Here is a 20,312-nt window from a genome sequence, read left to right as displayed (position 1 = left end):
ACTTTGCAAAAAGTACTTACTGACAAAGGCTAATAAGCATACATCTAGAACGTTTCCTAGAAAAACTTTAAAAAGTCAATAATCTGGAGAGTTTTTGTAAGATGTTTCTTCCATCAACCAACGAAGAAACACATTGGTACTTTCCCATGATGACTGAGTGCTTCAGGATCTCTTGCACTTACATGTGCAGCAAAGTACTGCAATGGAAGCATGCTGGGCCCATAACCCAGCGGTAGGCAGATTGAAACTATCCTTTGCTATATGCATTTTTTTTTGTTAATTTAAGTAATCAAAACTGGGATTGATATTTTTGTTCTTTTATTTTTACTTAAAGTACAATAACTTTTACCATTATAATTTGTTTTAATAGTATATTGACAGTATAGTTTTCTTTAAAAAGTCCACTTAATTTTCTTTACCCTATTATTAAAAGGGTAATTGACAAAACAAACTACATTGTCACCAGAAGAGCAATACAAAATGTACAAGTGATATATTAAAATCATCTTTCCAGCTTGAATTTCAATGATGCATTGGGGCAACGATTTTGTGAGAAACATTTTCACCCTTAAATAAAGATTTTCTTAATTCCTTACCTGTGTGCTAATTAGATATCACCTTGTTTTCACATTAAACAGACTTCCACATGAGAAAGCAGCAAGGATGCAGTGGCGTTAATGTTTCCTGGTGTCAACCTGTATTATTTCAGTAGACATTGAAATGAGGATGCATCTTGCTGCCTTTCCAATGAAGCAAGTTTAATTTAGTAATAGGTGAAAAACCATCCTTACAAAGGTGTTAATCAGAGACTTGGCTTTGTGGACACTTTTCAGAGAACAAATTTGTTAGCATAAAAATAAAGCCAGAAAATGAAGAGCTGTTTAATCACTCAATTGGATTTTTTTGCCAGCATATTTCTTTTTCTCTGCAACCCACTGCTAGCTGTTTTTATAAAATCACTGAATCAAATCTAACTCTGATTACATCAGAGAAGGCCAGGTACCCTACACCATAAGAGTGGGTTTGAAATTTTGACTTGTCTACTTAAAGATCACCAAAATCTGATAACAAGGTCAATTACGTCCCTGGGTGGGATTGAACCACCAACCTTTTGGTTAATAACCATACACACTAACTGATTGCGCCGCAGAGACACTTTGCAAAAGTACATACTGACAAAGGCTAATAAGCATTCATCTAAAACGTTTCCTAGAAAAACTTTAAAAAGTCAATAATCTGGAGAGTTTTTGTAAGATGTTTCTTCCATCAACCAACGAAGAAACACATTGGTACTTTCCCATGATGAGTGAGTGCTTCAGGATCTATTGCACTTACATGTGCAGCAGAGTACAGCAATGGAAGCATGCTGGGCACATAACCCAGAGGTAGGCAGATTGAAACTATCCTCTGCTATATGCATTTTTTTTTTTTAATTAAAGTAATCCAAAACTGGGATTGATATGTTGGCTCTTTTATTTTTACTTACAGTACAATAACTTTTACCATTTTAATTTGTTTTAATAGTATATTAAAAGTATTGTTTTCTTTCAAAAATCCATTTAATTTTCTTTACCCTATTATTAAAATGGTAATTGACAAAAACAAACTACATTGTCACCAGAAGAGCAATACAAAATGTACAAGTGATATATTAAAATCATCTTTCCAGCTTGAATTTCAATGATGCATTGGGGCAACGATTTTGTGAGAAACATTTTCACCCTTAAATAAAGATTTTCTTAATTCCTTACCTGTGTGCTAATTAGATATCACCTTGTTTTCACATTAAACAGACTTCCACATGAGAAAGCAGCAAGGATGCAGTGGCGTTAATGTTTCCTGGTGTCAACCTGTATTATTTCAGTAGACATTGAAATGAGGATGCATCTTGCTGCCTTTCCAATGAAGCAAGTTTAATTTAGTAATAGGTTAAAAACCATCTTTACAAAGGTGTTAATCAGAGACTTGGCTTTGTGGACACTTTTCAGAGAACAAATTTGTTAGCATAAAAATAAAGCCAGAAAATTAAGAGCTGTTTAATCACTCAATTGGATTTTTTTTTGCCAGCATATTTCTTTTTCTCTGCAACCCACTGCTAAATTGTGCTTCCTAGCTGTTTTTATAAAATCACTGAATCAAATCTAACTCTGATTACATCAGAGAAGGCCAGGTACCCTACACCAGAACAGGGAGTTTGAAATTTTGACTTGTCTACTTAAAGATCACCAAAATCTGATAACAAGGTCAATTACGTCCCTGGGTGGGATTGAACCACCAACCTTTTGGTTTATAGCCGTGCACACTAACTGATTGCGCCACAGAGACACTTTGCAAAAGTCCATACTGACAAAGGCTAATAAGCATTCATATAAAACTTTTCCTAGAAAAACTTTAAAAAGTCAATAATCTGGAGAGTTTTTGTAAGATGTTTCTTCCATCAACCAACGAAGAAACATATTGGTACTTTCCCATGATGAGTGAGTGCTTCAGGATCTCTTGCACTTACATGTGCAGCAGAGTACTGCAATGGAAGCATGCTGGGCCCATAACCCAGCGGTAGGCAGATTGAAACTATCCTCTGCTATATGCATTTTTTTTTGTTAATTAAAGTAATCCAAAACTGGGATTGATATTTTGGCTCTTTTATTTTTACTTAAAGTACAATAACTTTTACCATTTTAATTTGTTTTAATAGTATATTGACAGTATTGTTTTCTTTCAAAAATCCATTTAATTTTCTTTACCCTATTATTAAAATGGTAATTGACAAAAACAAACTACATTGTCACCAGAAGAGCAATACAAAATGTACAAGTGATATATTAAAATCATATTTCCAGCTTGAATTTCAATGATGCATTGGGGCAACGATTTTGTGAGAAACATCTTCACCCTTAAATAAAGATTTTCTTAATTCCTTACCTGTGTGCTAATTAGATAGCACCTTGTTTTCACATTAAACAGACTTCCACATGAGAAAGCAGCAAGGATACAGTGGCGTTAATGTTTCCTGGTGTCAACCTGTATTATTTCAGTAGACATTGAAATGAGGATGCATCTTGCTGCCTTTCCAATGAAGCAAGTTTAATTTAGTAATAGGTGAAAAACCATCCCTACAAAGGTGTTAATCAGAGACTTGGCTTTGTGGACACTTTTCAAAGAACAAATTTGTTAGCAAAAAAATAAAGCCAGAAAATGAAGAGCTGTTTAATCACTCAATTGGATTTTTTTTGCCAGCATATTTCTTTTTCTCTGCAACCCACTGCTAAATTGTGCTTCCTAGCTGTTTTTATAAAATCACTGAATCAAATCTAACTCTGATTACATCAGAGAAGGCCAGGTACCCTACACCATAACAGGGGGTTTGAAATTTTGACTTGTCTACTTAAAGATCACCAAAATCTGATAACAAGGTCAATTACGTCCCTGGGTGGGATTGAACCACCAACCTTTTGGTTAGTAGCCAGATACACTAACCGATTGCGCCACAGAGACACTTTGCAAAAAGTACATACTGACAAAGGCTAATAAGCATACATCTAGAACGTTTCCTAGAAAAACTTTAAAAAGTCAATAATCTGGAGAGTTTTTGTAAGATGTTTCTTCCATCAACCAACGAAGAAACACATTGGTACTTTCCCATGATGAGTGAGTGCTTCAGGATCTCTTGCACTTACATGTGCAGCAGAGTACTGCAATGGAAGCATGCTGGGCCCATAACCCAGAGGTAGGCAGATTGAAACTATCCTTTGCTATATGCATTTTTTTTTGTTAATTTATGTAATCAAAACTGGGATTGATGGTTTGCTCTTTTATTTTTACTTAAAGTACAATAACTTTTACCATTTTAATTTGTTTTAATAGTATATTGACAATATTGTTTTCTTTAAAAAATCCACTTAATTTTCTTTACCCTATTATTAAAAGGGTAATTGACAAAAACAAACTACATTGTCACCAGAAGAGCAATACAAAATGTACAAGTGATCTTTCCAGCTTGAATTTCAATGATGCATTGGGGCAACGATTTTGTGAGAAACATCTTCACCCTTAAATAAAGATTTTCTTAATTCCTTACCTGTGTGCTAATTAGATAAGACTTTGTTTTCACATTAAACAGACTTCTACATGAGAAAGCAGCAAGGATGCAGTGGCGTTAATGTTTCCTGGTGTCAACCTGTATTATTTCAGTAGACATTGAAATGAGGATGCATCTTGCTGCCTTTCCAATGAAGCAAGTTTAATTTAGTTATAGGTGAAAAACCATCCCTACAAAGGTGTTAATCAGAGACTTGGCTTTGTGGACACTTTTTAGAGAACAAATTTGTTAGCATAAAAATAAAGGCAGAAAATGAAGAGCTGTTTAATCACTCAATTGGATTTTTCTGCAAGCATATTTTTTTTCTCTGCAACCCATTGCTAAATTGTGCTTCCTAGCTGTTTTTATAAAATCACTGAATCAAATCTAACTCTGATTACATCAGAGAAGGCCAGGTACCCTACACCATAAGAGGGGGTTTGAAATTTTGACTTGTCTACTTAAATATCACCAAAACCTGATCACAAGGTCAATTATGTCCCTGGGTGGGATTGAACCACCAACCTTTTGGTTAGTAGCCAGACACACTAACCGATTGCGCCACAGAGACAATTTGCAGAAAGTACGTACTGACAAAGGCTAATAAGCATTCATCTAGAACGTTTCCTAGAAAAACTTTAAAAAGTCAATAATCTGGAGAGTTTTTGTAAGAATTTTCTTAAATCAACCAACGAAGAAACACATTGGTACTTTCCCATGATGAGTGAGTGCTTCAGGATCTCTTGCACTTACATGTGCAGCAGAGTACTGCAATGGAAGCATGCTGGGCCCATTAACCAGAGGTAGGCAGATTGAAACTATCCTCTGCTATATGCATTTTTTTTGTTAATTAAAGTAATCCAAAACTGGGATTGATATGTTAGCTATTTTATGTTTACTTAAAGTACAATAACTTTTACCATTTTAATTTGTTTTAATAGTATATTGACAGTATTGTTTTCTTTCAAAAATCCACTTAATTTTCTTTACCCTATTATTAAAATGGTAATTGACAAAAACAAACTACATTGTCACCAGAAGAGCAATACAAAATGTACAAGTGATATATTAAAATCATCTTTCCAGCTTGAATTTCAATGATGCATTGGGGGCAACGATTTTGTGAGAAACATTTTCACCCTTAAATAAAGATTTTCTTAATTCCTTACCTGTGTGCTAATTAGATATCACCTTGTTTTCACATTAAACAGACTTCTACATGAGAAAGCAGCAAGGATGCAGTGGCGTTAATGTTTCCTGGTGTCAACCTGTATTATTTCAGTAGACATTGAAATGAGGATGCATCTTGCTGCCTTTCCAATGAAGCAAGTTTAATTTAGTAATAGGTGAAAAACCATCCCTACAAAGGTGTTAATCAGAGACTTGGCTTTGTGGACACTTTTCAGAGAACAAATTTGTTAGCATAAAAATAAAGCCAGAAAATGAAGAGCTGTTTAATCACTCAATTGGATTTTTTTTGCCAGCATATTTCTTTTTCTCTGCAACCCACTGCTAAATTGTGCTTCCTAGCTGTTTTTATAAAATCAATGAATCAAATCTAACTCTGATTACATCAGAGAAGGCCAGGTACCCTACACCTTAAGAGGGGATTTGAAATTTTGACTTGTCTACTTAAAGATCACCAAAATCTGATAACAAGGTCAATTACGTCAATGGGTGGGATTGAACCACCAACCTTTTGGTTTATAGCCGTACACACTAACTGATTGCGCCACAGAGACACTTTGCGAAAGTCCATACTGACAAAGGCTAATAAGCATTCATCTAAAACGTTTCCTAGAAAAACTTTAAAAAGTCAATAATCTGGAGAGTTTTTGTAAGATGTTTCTTCCATCCACCAACGAAGAAACACATTGGTACTTTCCCATGATGAGTGAGTGCTTCAGGATCTCTTGCACTTACATGTGCAGCAGAGTACTGCAATGGAAGCATGCTGGGCCCATAACCCAGAGGTAGGCAGATTAAAACTTTCCTCTGCTATATGCATTTTTTTTGTTAATTAAAGTAATCCAAAACTGGGATTGATATTTTTGCTCTTTATTTTTCATTAAAGTACAATAACTTTTACCATTTTAATTTGTTTTAATAGTATATTGACAATATAGTTTTCTTTAAAAAATCCACTTAATTTTCTTTACCCTATTATTAAAAGGGTAATTGACAAAAACAAACTACATTGTCACCAGAAGAGCAATACAAAATGTACAAGTGATCTTTCCAGCTTGAATTTCAATGATGCATTGGGGCAACGATTTTGTGAGAAACATCTTCACCCTTAAATAAAGATTTTCTTAATTCCTTACCTGTGTGCTAATTAGATATCACCTTGTTTTCACATTAAACAGACTTCCACATGAGAAAGCAGCAAGGATGCATTGGCGTTAATGTTTCCTGGTGTCAACCTGTATTATTTCAGTAGACATTGAAATGAGGATGCATCTTGCTGCCTTTCCAATGAAGCAAGTTTAATTTAGTAATAGGTGAAAAACCATCCTTACAAAGGTGTTCATCAGAGACTTGGCTTTGTGGACACTTTTCAGAGAACAAATTTGTTAGCATAAAAATAAAGCCAGAAAATGAAGAGCTGTTTAATCACTCAATTGGATTTTTTTGCCAGCATATTTCTTTTTCTCTGCAACCCACTGCTAAATTGTGCTTCCTAGCTGTTTTTATAAAATCACTGAATCAAATCTAACTCTGATTACATCAGAGAAGGCCAGGTACCCTACACCATAAGAGGGGATTTGAAATTTTGACTTGTCTACTTAAAGATCACCAAAATCTGATAACAAGGTCAATTACATCAATGGGTGGGATTGAACCTCCAACCTTTTGGTTTATAGCCGTACACACAAACTGATTGCGCCACAGAGACACTTTGCGAAAGTCTATACTGACAAATGCTAATAAGCATTCATCTAAAACGTTTCCAAGAAAAACTTTAAAAAGTCAATAATCTGGAGAGTTTTTGTAAGATGTTTCTTCCATCCACCAACGAAGAAACACATTGGTACTTTCCCATGATGAGTGAGTGCTTCAGGATCTCTTGCACTTACATGTGCAGCAGAGTACTGCAATGGAAGCATGCTGGGCCCATAACCCAGAGGTAGGCAGATTAAAACTATCCTCTGCTTTATGCATTTTTTTTGTTAATTAAAGTAATCCAAAACTGGGATTGATATTTTTGCTCTTTATTTTTCATTAAAGTACAATAACTTTTACCATTTTAATTTGTTTTAATAGTATATTGAAAGTATTGTTTTCTTTTAAAAATCCACTTAATTTTCTTTACCCTATCATTAAAATGGTAATTGACAAAAACAAACTACATTGTCACCAGAAGAGCAATACAAAATGTACAAGTGATATATTAAAATCATCTTTCCAGCTTGAATTTCAATGATGCATTGGGGGCAACGATTTTGTGAGAAACATTTTCACCCTTAAATAAAGATTTTCTTAATTCCTTACCTGTGTGCTAATTAGATATCACCTTGTTTTCACATTAAACAGACTTCTACATGAGAAAGCAGCAAGGATGCAGTGGCGTTAATGTTTCCTGGTGTCAACCTGTATTATTTCAGTAGACATTGAAATGAGGATGCATCTTGCTGCCTTTCCAATGAAGCAAGTTTAATTTAGTAATAGGTGAAAAACCATCCCTACAAAGGTGTTAATCAGAGACTTGGCTTTGTGGACACTTTTCAGAGAACAAATTTGTTAGCATAAAAATAAAGGCAGAAAATGAAGAGCTATTTAATCACTCAATTGGATTTTTTTTGCCAGCATATTTCTTTTTCTCTGCAACCCACTGCTAAATTGTGCTTCCAAGCTGTTTTTATAAAATCAATGAATCAAATCTAACTCTGATTACATCAGAGAAGGCCAGGTACCCTACACCATAACAGGGGGTTTGAAATTTTGACTTGTCTACTTAAAGATCACCAAAATCTGATAACAAGGTCAATTACGTCCCTGGGTGGGATTGAACCACCAACCTTTTGGTTAGTAGCCGGACACACTAACCGATTGCGCCACAGAGACACTTTGCAAAAAAGTACATACTGACAAAGGCTAATAAGCATACATCTAGAACGTTTCCTAGAAAAACTTTAAAAAGTCAATAATCTGGAGAGTTTTTGTAAGATGTTTCTTCCATCAACCAACGAAGAAACACATTGGTACTTTCCCATGATGAGTGAGTGCTTCAGGATCTCTTGCACTTACATGTGCAGCAGAGTACTGCAATTGAAGCATGCTGGGCCCATAACCCAGAGGTAGGCAGATTGAAACTATCCTTTGCTATATGCATTTTTTTTTGTTAATTTAAGTAATCAAAACTGGGATTGATATTTTTGCTCTTTTATTTTTACTTAAAGTACAATAACTTTTACCATTTTAATTTGTTTTAATAGTATATTGACAGTATAGTTTTCTTTAAAAAATCCACTTAATTTTCTTTACCCTATTATTAAAAGGGTAATTGACAAAAACAAACTACATTGTCACCAGAAGAGCAATACAAAATGTACAAGTGATATATTAAAATCATCTTTCCAGCTTGAATTTCAATGATGCATTGGGGCAACGATTTTGTGAGAAACATCTTCACCCTTAAATAAAGATTTTCTTAATTCCTTACCTGTGTGCTAATTAGATATCACCTTGTTTTCACATTAAACAGACTTCTACATGAGAAAGCAGCAAGGATGCAGTGGCGTTAATGTTTCCTGGTGTCAACCTGTATTATTTCAGTAGACATTGAAATGAGGATGCATCTTGCTGCCTTTCCAATGAAGCAAGTTTAATTTAGTTATAGGTGAAAAACCATCCCTACAAAGGTGTTAATCAGAGACTTGGCTTTGTGGACACTTTTTAGAGAACAAATTTGTTAGCATAAAAATAAAGGCAGAAAATGAAGAGCTGTTTAATCACTCAATTGGATTTTTCTGCAAGCATATTTTTTTTCTCTGCAACCCATTGCTAAATTGTGCTTCCTAGCTGTTTTTATAAAATCACTGAATCAAATCTAACTCTGATTACATCAGAGAAGGCCAGGTACCCTACACCATAAGAGGGGGTTTGAAATTTTGACTTGTCTACTTAAATATCACCAAAACCTGATCACAAGGTCAATTATGTCCCTGGGTGGGATTGAACCACCAACCTTTTGGTTAGTAGCCAGACACACTAACCGATTGCGCCACAGAGACAATTTGCAGAAAGTACGTACTGACAAAGGCTAATAAGCATTCATCTAGAACGTTTCCTAGAAAAACTTTAAAAAGTCAATAATCTGGAGAGTTTTTGTAAGAATTTTCTTAAATCAACCAACGAAGAAACACATTGGTACTTTCCCATGATGAGTGAGTGCTTCAGGATCTCTTGCACTTACATGTGCAGCAGAGTACTGCAATGGAAGCATGCTGGGCCCATTAACCAGAGGTAGGCAGATTGAAACTATCCTCTGCTATATGCATTTTTTTTGTTAATTAAAGTAATCCAAAACTGGGATTGATATGTTAGCTATTTTATGTTTACTTAAAGTACAATAACTTTTACCATTTTAATTTGTTTTAATAGTATATTGACAGTATTGTTTTCTTTCAAAAATCCACTTAATTTTCTTTACCCTATTATTAAAATGGTAATTGACAAAAACAAACTACATTGTCACCAGAAGAGCAATACAAAATGTACAAGTGATATATTAAAATCATCTTTCCAGCTTGAATTTCAATGATGCATTGGGGGCAACGATTTTGTGAGAAACATTTTCACCCTTAAATAAAGATTTTCTTAATTCCTTACCTGTGTGCTAATTAGATATCACCTTGTTTTCACATTAAACAGACTTCTACATGAGAAAGCAGCAAGGATGCAGTGGCGTTAATGTTTCCTGGTGTCAACCTGTATTATTTCAGTAGACATTGAAATGAGGATGCATCTTGCTGCCTTTCCAATGAAGCAAGTTTAATTTAGTAATAGGTGAAAAACCATCCCTACAAAGGTGTTAATCAGAGACTTGGCTTTGTGGACACTTTTCAGAGAACAAATTTGTTAGCATAAAAATAAAGCCAGAAAATGAAGAGCTGTTTAATCACTCAATTGGATTTTTTTTGCCAGCATATTTCTTTTTCTCTGCAACCCACTGCTAAATTGTGCTTCCTAGCTGTTTTTATAAAATCAATGAATCAAATCTAACTCTGATTACATCAGAGAAGGCCAGGTACCCTACACCTTAAGAGGGGATTTGAAATTTTGACTTGTCTACTTAAAGATCACCAAAATCTGATAACAAGGTCAATTACGTCAATGGGTGGGATTGAACCACCAACCTTTTGGTTTATAGCCGTACACACTAACTGATTGCGCCACAGAGACACTTTGCGAAAGTCCATACTGACAAAGGCTAATAAGCATTCATCTAAAACGTTTCCTAGAAAAACTTTAAAAAGTCAATAATCTGGAGAGTTTTTGTAAGATGTTTCTTCCATCCACCAACGAAGAAACACATTGGTACTTTCCCATGATGAGTGAGTGCTTCAGGATCTCTTGCACTTACATGTGCAGCAGAGTACTGCAATGGAAGCATGCTGGGCCCATAACCCAGAGGTAGGCAGATTAAAACTTTCCTCTGCTATATGCATTTTTTTTGTTAATTAAAGTAATCCAAAACTGGGATTGATATTTTTGCTCTTTATTTTTCATTAAAGTACAATAACTTTTACCATTTTAATTTGTTTTAATAGTATATTGACAATATAGTTTTCTTTAAAAAATCCACTTAATTTTCTTTACCCTATTATTAAAAGGGTAATTGACAAAAACAAACTACATTGTCACCAGAAGAGCAATACAAAATGTACAAGTGATCTTTCCAGCTTGAATTTCAATGATGCATTGGGGCAACGATTTTGTGAGAAACATCTTCACCCTTAAATAAAGATTTTCTTAATTCCTTACCTGTGTGCTAATTAGATATCACCTTGTTTTCACATTAAACAGACTTCCACATGAGAAAGCAGCAAGGATGCATTGGCGTTAATGTTTCCTGGTGTCAACCTGTATTATTTCAGTAGACATTGAAATGAGGATGCATCTTGCTGCCTTTCCAATGAAGCAAGTTTAATTTAGTAATAGGTGAAAAACCATCCTTACAAAGGTGTTCATCAGAGACTTGGCTTTGTGGACACTTTTCAGAGAACAAATTTGTTAGCATAAAAATAAAGCCAGAAAATGAAGAGCTGTTTAATCACTCAATTGGATTTTTTTGCCAGCATATTTCTTTTTCTCTGCAACCCACTGCTAAATTGTGCTTCCTAGCTGTTTTTATAAAATCACTGAATCAAATCTAACTCTGATTACATCAGAGAAGGCCAGGTACCCTACACCATAAGAGGGGATTTGAAATTTTGACTTGTCTACTTAAAGATCACCAAAATCTGATAACAAGGTCAATTACATCAATGGGTGGGATTGAACCTCCAACCTTTTGGTTTATAGCCGTACACACAAACTGATTGCGCCACAGAGACACTTTGCGAAAGTCTATACTGACAAATGCTAATAAGCATTCATCTAAAACGTTTCCAAGAAAAACTTTAAAAAGTCAATAATCTGGAGAGTTTTTGTAAGATGTTTCTTCCATCCACCAACGAAGAAACACATTGGTACTTTCCCATGATGAGTGAGTGCTTCAGGATCTCTTGCACTTACATGTGCAGCAGAGTACTGCAATGGAAGCATGCTGGGCCCATAACCCAGAGGTAGGCAGATTAAAACTATCCTCTGCTTTATGCATTTTTTTTGTTAATTAAAGTAATCCAAAACTGGGATTGATATTTTTGCTCTTTATTTTTCATTAAAGTACAATAACTTTTACCATTTTAATTTGTTTTAATAGTATATTGAAAGTATTGTTTTCTTTTAAAAATCCACTTAATTTTCTTTACCCTATCATTAAAATGGTAATTGACAAAAACAAACTACATTGTCACCAGAAGAGCAATACAAAATGTACAAGTGATATATTAAAATCATCTTTCCAGCTTGAATTTCAATGATGCATTGGGGGCAACGATTTTGTGAGAAACATTTTCACCCTTAAATAAAGATTTTCTTAATTCCTTACCTGTGTGCTAATTAGATATCACCTTGTTTTCACATTAAACAGACTTCTACATGAGAAAGCAGCAAGGATGCAGTGGCGTTAATGTTTCCTGGTGTCAACCTGTATTATTTCAGTAGACATTGAAATGAGGATGCATCTTGCTGCCTTTCCAATGAAGCAAGTTTAATTTAGTAATAGGTGAAAAACCATCCCTACAAAGGTGTTAATCAGAGACTTGGCTTTGTGGACACTTTTCAGAGAACAAATTTGTTAGCATAAAAATAAAGGCAGAAAATGAAGAGCTATTTAATCACTCAATTGGATTTTTTTTGCCAGCATATTTCTTTTTCTCTGCAACCCACTGCTAAATTGTGCTTCCAAGCTGTTTTTATAAAATCAATGAATCAAATCTAACTCTGATTACATCAGAGAAGGCCAGGTACCCTACACCATAACAGGGGGTTTGAAATTTTGACTTGTCTACTTAAAGATCACCAAAATCTGATAACAAGGTCAATTACGTCCCTGGGTGGGATTGAACCACCAACCTTTTGGTTAGTAGCCGGACACACTAACCGATTGCGCCACAGAGACACTTTGCAAAAAAGTACATACTGACAAAGGCTAATAAGCATACATCTAGAACGTTTCCTAGAAAAACTTTAAAAAGTCAATAATCTGGAGAGTTTTTGTAAGATGTTTCTTCCATCAACCAACGAAGAAACACATTGGTACTTTCCCATGATGAGTGAGTGCTTCAGGATCTCTTGCACTTACATGTGCAGCAGAGTACTGCAATTGAAGCATGCTGGGCCCATAACCCAGAGGTAGGCAGATTGAAACTATCCTTTGCTATATGCATTTTTTTTTGTTAATTTAAGTAATCAAAACTGGGATTGATATTTTTGCTCTTTTATTTTTACTTAAAGTACAATAACTTTTACCATTTTAATTTGTTTTAATAGTATATTGACAGTATAGTTTTCTTTAAAAAATCCACTTAATTTTCTTTACCCTATTATTAAAAGGGTAATTGACAAAAACAAACTACATTGTCACCAGAAGAGCAATACAAAATGTACAAGTGATATATTAAAATCATCTTTCCAGCTTGAATTTCAATGATGCATTGGGGCAACGATTTTGTGAGAAACATCTTCACCCTTAAATAAAGATTTTCTTAATTCCTTACCTGTGTGCTAATTAGATATCACCTTGTTTTCACATTAAACAGACTTCTACATGAGAAAGCAGCAAGGATGCAGTGGCGTTAATGTTTCCTGGTGTCAACCTGTATAATTTCAGTAGACATTGAAATGAGGATGCATCTTGCTGCCTTTCCAATGAAGCAAGTTTAATTTAGTTATAGGTGAAAAACCATCCCTACAAAGGTGTTAATCAGAGACTTGGCTTTGTGGACACTTTTTAGAGAACAAATTTGTTAGCATAAAAATAAAGGCAGAAAATGAAGAGCTGTTTAATCACTCAATTGGATTTTTCTGCCAGCATATTTTTTTTCTCTGCAACCCATTGCTAAATTGTGCTTCCTCGCTGTTTTTTATAAAATCACTGAATCAAATCTAACTCTGATTACATCAGAAAAGGCCAGGTACCCTACACCATAAGAGGGGGTTTGAAATTTTGACTTGTCTACTTAAATATCACCAAAACCTGATCACAAGGTCAATTATGTCCCTGGGTTGGATTAAACCACCAACCTTTTGGTTAGTAGCCAGACACACTAACCGATTGCGCCACAGAGACAATTTGCAAAAAGTACATACTGACAAAGGCTAATAAGCATTCATCTAGAACGTTTCATAGAAAAACTTTAAAAAGTCAATAATCTGGAGAGTTTTTGTAAGAATTTTCTTAAATCAACCAACGAAGAAACACATTGGTACTTTCCCATGATGAGTGAGTGCTTCAGGATCTCTTGCACTTACATGTGCAGCAGAGTACTGCAATGGAAGCATGCTGGGCCCATTACCCAGAGGTAGGCAGATTGAAACTATCCTCTGCTATATGCATTTTTTTTGTTAATTAAAGCAATCCAAAACTGGGATTGATATGTTAGCTATTTTATGTTTACTTAAAGTACAATAACTTTTACCATTTTAATTTGTTTTAATAGTATATTGACAGTATTGTTTTCTTTCAAAAATCCACTTAATTTTCTTTACCCTATTATTAAAATGGTAATTGACAAAAACAAACTACATTGTCACCAGAAGAGCAATACAAAATGTACAAGTGATATATTAAAATCATCTTTCCAGCTTGAATTTCAATGATGCATTGGGGCAACGATTTTGTGAGAAACATCTTCACCCTTAAATAAAGATTTTCTTAATTCCTTACCTGTGTGCTAATTAGATATCACCTTGTTTTCACATTAAACAGACTTCCACATGAGAAAGCAGCAAGGATGCATTGGCGTTAATGTTTCCTGGTGTCAACCTGTATTATTTCAGTAGACATTGAAATGAGGATGCATCTTGCTGCCTTTCCAATGAAGCAAGTTTAATTTAGTAATAGGTGAAAAACCATCCTTACAAAGGTGTTCATCAGAGACTTGGCTTTGTGGACACTTTTCAGAGAACAAATTTGTTAGCATAAAAATAAAGCCAGAAAATGAAGAGCTGTTTAATCACTCAATTGGATTTTTTTGCCAGCATATTTCTTTTTCTCTGCAACCCACTGCTAAATTGTGCTTCCTAGCTGTTTTTATAAAATCACTGAATCAAATCTAACTCTGATTACATCAGAGAAGGCCAGGTACCCTACACCATAAGAGGGGATTTGAAATTTTGACTTGTCTACTTAAAGATCACCAAAATCTGATAACAAGGTCAATTACGTCCCTGGGTGGGAATGAACCACCAACCTTTTGGTTAGTAGCCGGACACACTAACCGATTGCGCCACAGAGACACTTTGCAAAAAGTACATACTGACAAAGACTAATACGCATTCATCTAAAATGTTTCCTAGAAAAACTTTAAAAAGTCAATAATCTGGAGAGTTTTTGTAAGATGTTTCTTCCATCCACCAACGAAGAAACACATTGGTACTTTCCCATGATGAGTGAGTGCTTCAGGATCTCTTGCACTTACATGTGCAGCAGAGTACTGCAATGGAAGCATGCTGGGCCCATAACCCAGAGGTAGGCAGATTAAAACTATCCTCTGCTATATGCATTTTTTTTTGTTAATTAAAGTAATCCAAAACTGGGATTGATATTTTTGCTCTTTTATTTTTCATTAAAGTACAATAACTTTTACCATTTTAATTTGTTTTAATAGTATATTGAAAGTATTGTTTTCTTTTAAAAATCCACTTAATTTTCTTTACCCTATTATTAAAATGGTAATTGACAAAAACAAACTACATTGTCAGCAGAAGAGCAATACAAAATGTACAAGTGATATATTAAAATCATTTTTCCAGCTTGAATTTCAATGATGCATTGGGGCAACGATTTTGTGAGAAACATTTTCACCCTTAAATATTTTCTTAATTCCTTACCTGTGTGCTAATTAGATATCACCTTGTTTTCACATTAAACAGACTTTTACATGAGAAAGCAGCAAGGATGCAGTGGCGTTAATGTTTCCTGGTGTCAACCTGTATTATTTCAGTAGACATTGAAATGAGGATGCATCTTGCTGCCTTTCCAATGAAGCAAGTTTAATTTAGTAATAGGTGAAAAACCATCCTTACAAAGGTGTTAATCAGAGACTTGGCTTTGTGGACACTTTTCAGAGAACAAATTTGTTAGCATAAAAATAAAGCCAGAAAATGAAGAGCTGTTTAATCACTCAATTGGATTTTTTTGCCAGCATATTTCTTTTTCTCTGCAACCCACTGCTAAATTGTGCTTCCTAGCTGTTTTTATAAAATCACTGAATCAAATCTAACTCTGATTACATCAGAGAAGGCCAGGTACCCTACACCATAAGAGGGGGTTTGAAATTTTGACTTGTCTACTTAAAGATCACCAAAATCTGATAACAAGGTCAATTACGTCCCTGGGTGGGATTGAACCACCAACCTTTTGGTTAATAGCCATACACACTAACTGATTGCGCCACAGAAACACTTTGCAAAAGTACATACTGACAAAGGCTAATAAGCATTCATCTAAAACGTTTCCTAGAAAAACTTTAAAAAGTCAATAATCTGGAAAGTTTTTGTAAGATGTTTCTTCCATCAACCAACGAAGAAACACATTGGTACTTTCCCATGATGAGTGAGTGCTTCAGGATCTATTGCACTTACATGTGCAGCAGAGTACAGCAATGGAAGCATGCTGAGCACATAACCCAGAGGTAGGCAGATTGAAACTATCCTCTGCTATATGCATTTGTTTTTGTTAATTAAAGTATTCCAAAACTGGGATTGATATTTTTGCTTTTATTTTTACTTAAAGTACAATAACTTTTACCATTTTAATTTGTTTTAATAGTATATTGACAGTATAGTTTTCTTTAAAAAATCCACTTAATTTTCTTTACCCTATTATTAAAAGGGTAATTGACAAAAACAAACTATATTGTCACCAGAAGAGCAATACAAAATGTACAAGTGATATATTAAAATCATCTTTCCAGCTTGAATTTCAATGATGCATTGGGGCAACGATTTTGTGAGAAACATCTTCACCCTTAAATAAAGATTTTCTTAATTCCTTACCTGTGTGCTAATTAGATATCACCTTGTTTTCACATTAAACAGACTTCTACATGAGAAAGCAGCAAGGATGCAGTGGCGTTAATGTTTCCTGGTGTCAACCTGTATTATTTCAGTAGACATTGAAATGAGGATGCATCTTGCTGCCTTTCCAATGAAGCAAGTTTAATTTAGTAATAGGTGAAAAACCATCCCTACAAAGGTGTTAATCAGAGACTTGGCTTTGTGGACACTTTTCAGAGAACAAATTTGTTAGCATAAAAATAAAGCCAGAAAATGAAGAGCTGTTTCATCACTCAATTGGATTTTTTTGCCAGCATATTTCTTTTTCTCTGCAACCCACTGCTAAATTGTGCTTCCTAGCTGTTTTTATAAAATCAATGAATCAAATCTAACTCTGATTACATCAGAGAAGGCCAGGTACCCTACACCATAACAGGGGGTTTGAAATTTTGACTTGTCTACTTAAAGATCACCAAAATCTGATAACAAGGTCAATTACATCCCTGGGTGGGATTGAACCACCAACCTTTTGGTTAGTAGCCAGACACACTAACCGATTGCGCCACAGAGACACTTTGCAAAAAGTACGTACTGACAAAGGCTAATAAGCATACATCTAGAACGTTTCCTAGAAAAACTTTAAAAAGTCAATAATCTGGAGAGTTTTTGTAAGATGTTTCTTCCATCAACCAACGAAGAAACACATTGGTACTTTCCCATGATGAGTGAGTGCTTCAGGATCTCTTGCACTTACATGTGCAGCAAAGTACTGCAATGGAAGCATGCTGGGCCCATAACCCAGAGGTAGGCAGATTGAAACTATCCTTTGCTATATGCATTTTTTTTTTATTAATTTAAGTAATCAAAACTGGGATTGATATTTTTGCTCTTTTATTTTTACTTAAAGTACAATAACTTTTACCATTTTAATTTGTTTTAATAGTATATTGACAGTATAGTTTTCCATAAAAAAATCCACTTAATTTTCTTTACCCTATTATTAAAAGGGTAATTGACAAAAACAAACTACATTGTCACCAGAAGAGCAATACAAAATGTACAAGTGATATATTAAAATCATCTTTCCAGCTTGAATTTCAATGATGCATTGGGGCAACGATTTTGTGAGAAACATCTTCACCCTTAAATAAAGATTTTCTTAATTCCTTACCTGTGTGCTAATTAGATATCACCTTGTTTTCACATTAAACAGACTTCTACATGAGAAAGCAGCAAGGATGCAGTGGCGTTAATGTTTCCTGGTGTCAACCTGTATTATTTCAGTAGACATTGAAATGAGGATGCATCTTGCTGCCTTTCCAATGAAGCAAGTTTAATTTAGTAATAGGTGAAAAACCATCCCTACAAAGGTGTTAATCAGAGACTTGGCTTTGTGGACACTTTTCAGAGAACAAATTTGTTAGCATAAAAATAAAGCCAGAAAATGAAGAGCTGTTTCATCACTCAATTGGATTTTTTTTGCCAGCATATTTCTTTTTCTCTGCAACCCACTGCTAAATTGTGCTTCCTAGCTGTTTTTATAAAATCAATGAATCAAATCTAACTCTGATTACATCAGAGAAGGCCAGGTACCCTACACCATAACAGGGGGTTTGAAATTTTGACTTGTCTACTTAAAGATCACCAAAATCTGATAACAAGGTCAATTACATCCCTGGGTGGGATTGAACCACCAACCTTTTGGTTAGTAGCCAGACACACTAACCGATTGCGCCACAGAGACACTTTGAAAAAAGTGCATACTGACAAAGGCTAATAAGCATACATCTAGAACGTTTCCTAGAAAAACTTTAAAAAGTCAATAATCTGGAGAGTTTTTGTAAAATGTTTCTTCCATCAACCAACGAAGAAACACATTGGTACTTTCCCATGATGAGTGAGTGCTTCAGGATCTCTTGCACTTACATGTGCAGCAGAGTACTGCAATGGAAGCATGCTGGGCCCATAACCCAGAGGTAGGCAGATTGAAACTATCCTTTGCTATATGCATTTTTTTTGTTAATTTAAGTAATCAAAACTGGGATTGATATTTTTGCTCTTTTATTTTTACTTGAAGTACAATAACTTTTACCATTTTAATTTGTTTGAATAGTATATTGACAGTATAGTTTTCTTTAAAAAATCCACTTAATTTTCTTTACCCTATTATTAAAAGGGTAATTGACAAAAACAAACTACATTGTCACCAGAAGAGCAATACAAAATGTACAAGTGATATATTAAAATCATCTTTCCAGCTTGAATTTCAATGATGCATTGGGGCAACGATTTTGTGAGAAACATCTTCACCCTTATATAAAGATTTTCTTAATTCCTTACCTGTGTGCTAATTAGATATCACCTTGTTTTCACATTAAACAGACTTCCACATGAGAAAGCAGCAAGGATGCAGTGGCGTTAATGTTTCCTGGTGTCAACCTGTATTATTTCAGTAGAAATTGAAATGAGGATGCATCTTGCTGCCTTTCCAATGAAGCAAGTTTAATTTAGTAATAGGTGAAAAACCATCCCTACAAAGGTGTTAATCAGAGACTTGGCTTTGTGGACACTTTTCAGAGAACAAATTTGTTAGCATAAAAATAAAGCCAGAAAATGAAGAGCTGTTTAATCACTCAATTGGATTTTTTTTGCCAGCATATTTCTTTTTCTCTGCAACCCACTGCTAAATTGTGCTTCCTATCTGTTTTTATAAAATCACTGAATCAAATCTAACTCTGATTACATCAGAGAAGGCCAGGTACCCTACACCATAACGGGGGGGTTTGAAATTTTGAGTTGTCTACTTAAAGATCACCAAAATCTGATAACAAGGTCAATTACGTCCCTGGGTGGGATTGAACCACCAACCTTTCGGTTAGTAGCCAGACACACTAACCGATTGCGCCACAGAGACACTTTTTAAAAAGTTCATACTGACAAAGGCTAATAAGCATACATCTGGAACGTTTCCTAGAAAAACTTTAAAAAGTCAATAATCTGGAGAGTTTTTGTAAGATGTTTCTTCCATCAACCAACGAAGAAACACATTGGTACTTTCCCATGATGAGTGAGTGCTTCAGGATCTCTTGCACTTACATGTGCAGCAGAGTACTGCAATGGAAGCATGCTGGGCCCATAACCCAGAGGTAGGCAGATTGAAACTATCCTTTGCTATATGCATTTTTTTTTATTAATTTAAGTAATCAAAACTGGGATTGATATTTTTGCTCTTTTATTTTTACTTAAAGTACAATAACTTTTACCATTTTAATTTGTTTTAATAGTATATTGACAGTATAGTTTTCCTTAAAAAAATCCACTTAATTTTCTTTACCCTATTATTAAAAGGGTAATTGACAAAAACAAACTACATTGTCACCAGAAGAGCAATACAAAATGTACAAGT

General features: G+C 34.6%; 6 non-coding genes across 6 annotated transcripts; all 6 read right to left on the bottom strand.

Moving 5' to 3' along the window:
- Nucleotides 1-3,421: 3,421 nt before the first annotated feature.
- Nucleotides 3,422-3,495, bottom strand: TRNAS-ACU (transfer RNA serine (anticodon ACU)). Its single transcript has one exon. It is a non-coding gene; the product is annotated as a tRNA-Ser (tRNA).
- A 1,080-nt stretch (nt 3,496-4,575) lies between these two features.
- On the bottom strand, nt 4,576-4,649 carry TRNAS-ACU (transfer RNA serine (anticodon ACU)). Its single transcript has one exon. It is a non-coding gene; the product is annotated as a tRNA-Ser (tRNA).
- Nucleotides 4,650-9,238: 4,589 nt separating this feature from the next.
- Nucleotides 9,239-9,312, bottom strand: TRNAS-ACU (transfer RNA serine (anticodon ACU)). The gene has a single exon. It is a non-coding gene; the product is annotated as a tRNA-Ser (tRNA).
- Nucleotides 9,313-17,404: 8,092 nt separating this feature from the next.
- TRNAS-ACU (transfer RNA serine (anticodon ACU)) lies at nt 17,405-17,478 on the bottom strand. The gene has a single exon. It is a non-coding gene; the product is annotated as a tRNA-Ser (tRNA).
- A 1,098-nt stretch (nt 17,479-18,576) lies between these two features.
- TRNAS-ACU (transfer RNA serine (anticodon ACU)) lies at nt 18,577-18,650 on the bottom strand. The gene has a single exon. It is a non-coding gene; the product is annotated as a tRNA-Ser (tRNA).
- A 1,096-nt stretch (nt 18,651-19,746) lies between these two features.
- On the bottom strand, nt 19,747-19,820 carry TRNAS-ACU (transfer RNA serine (anticodon ACU)). Its single transcript has one exon. It is a non-coding gene; the product is annotated as a tRNA-Ser (tRNA).
- Nucleotides 19,821-20,312: the final 492 nt, after the last annotated feature.

This window comes from Pseudophryne corroboree, unplaced genomic scaffold (genome assembly GCF_028390025.1).
Source record: "Pseudophryne corroboree isolate aPseCor3 unplaced genomic scaffold, aPseCor3.hap2 scaffold_2226, whole genome shotgun sequence".
Taxonomy (NCBI): domain Eukaryota; kingdom Metazoa; phylum Chordata; class Amphibia; order Anura; family Myobatrachidae; genus Pseudophryne; species Pseudophryne corroboree.
Note: the sequence above shows the minus strand (reverse complement) of the source record. Positions and strands in the feature narration are given on the sequence as shown.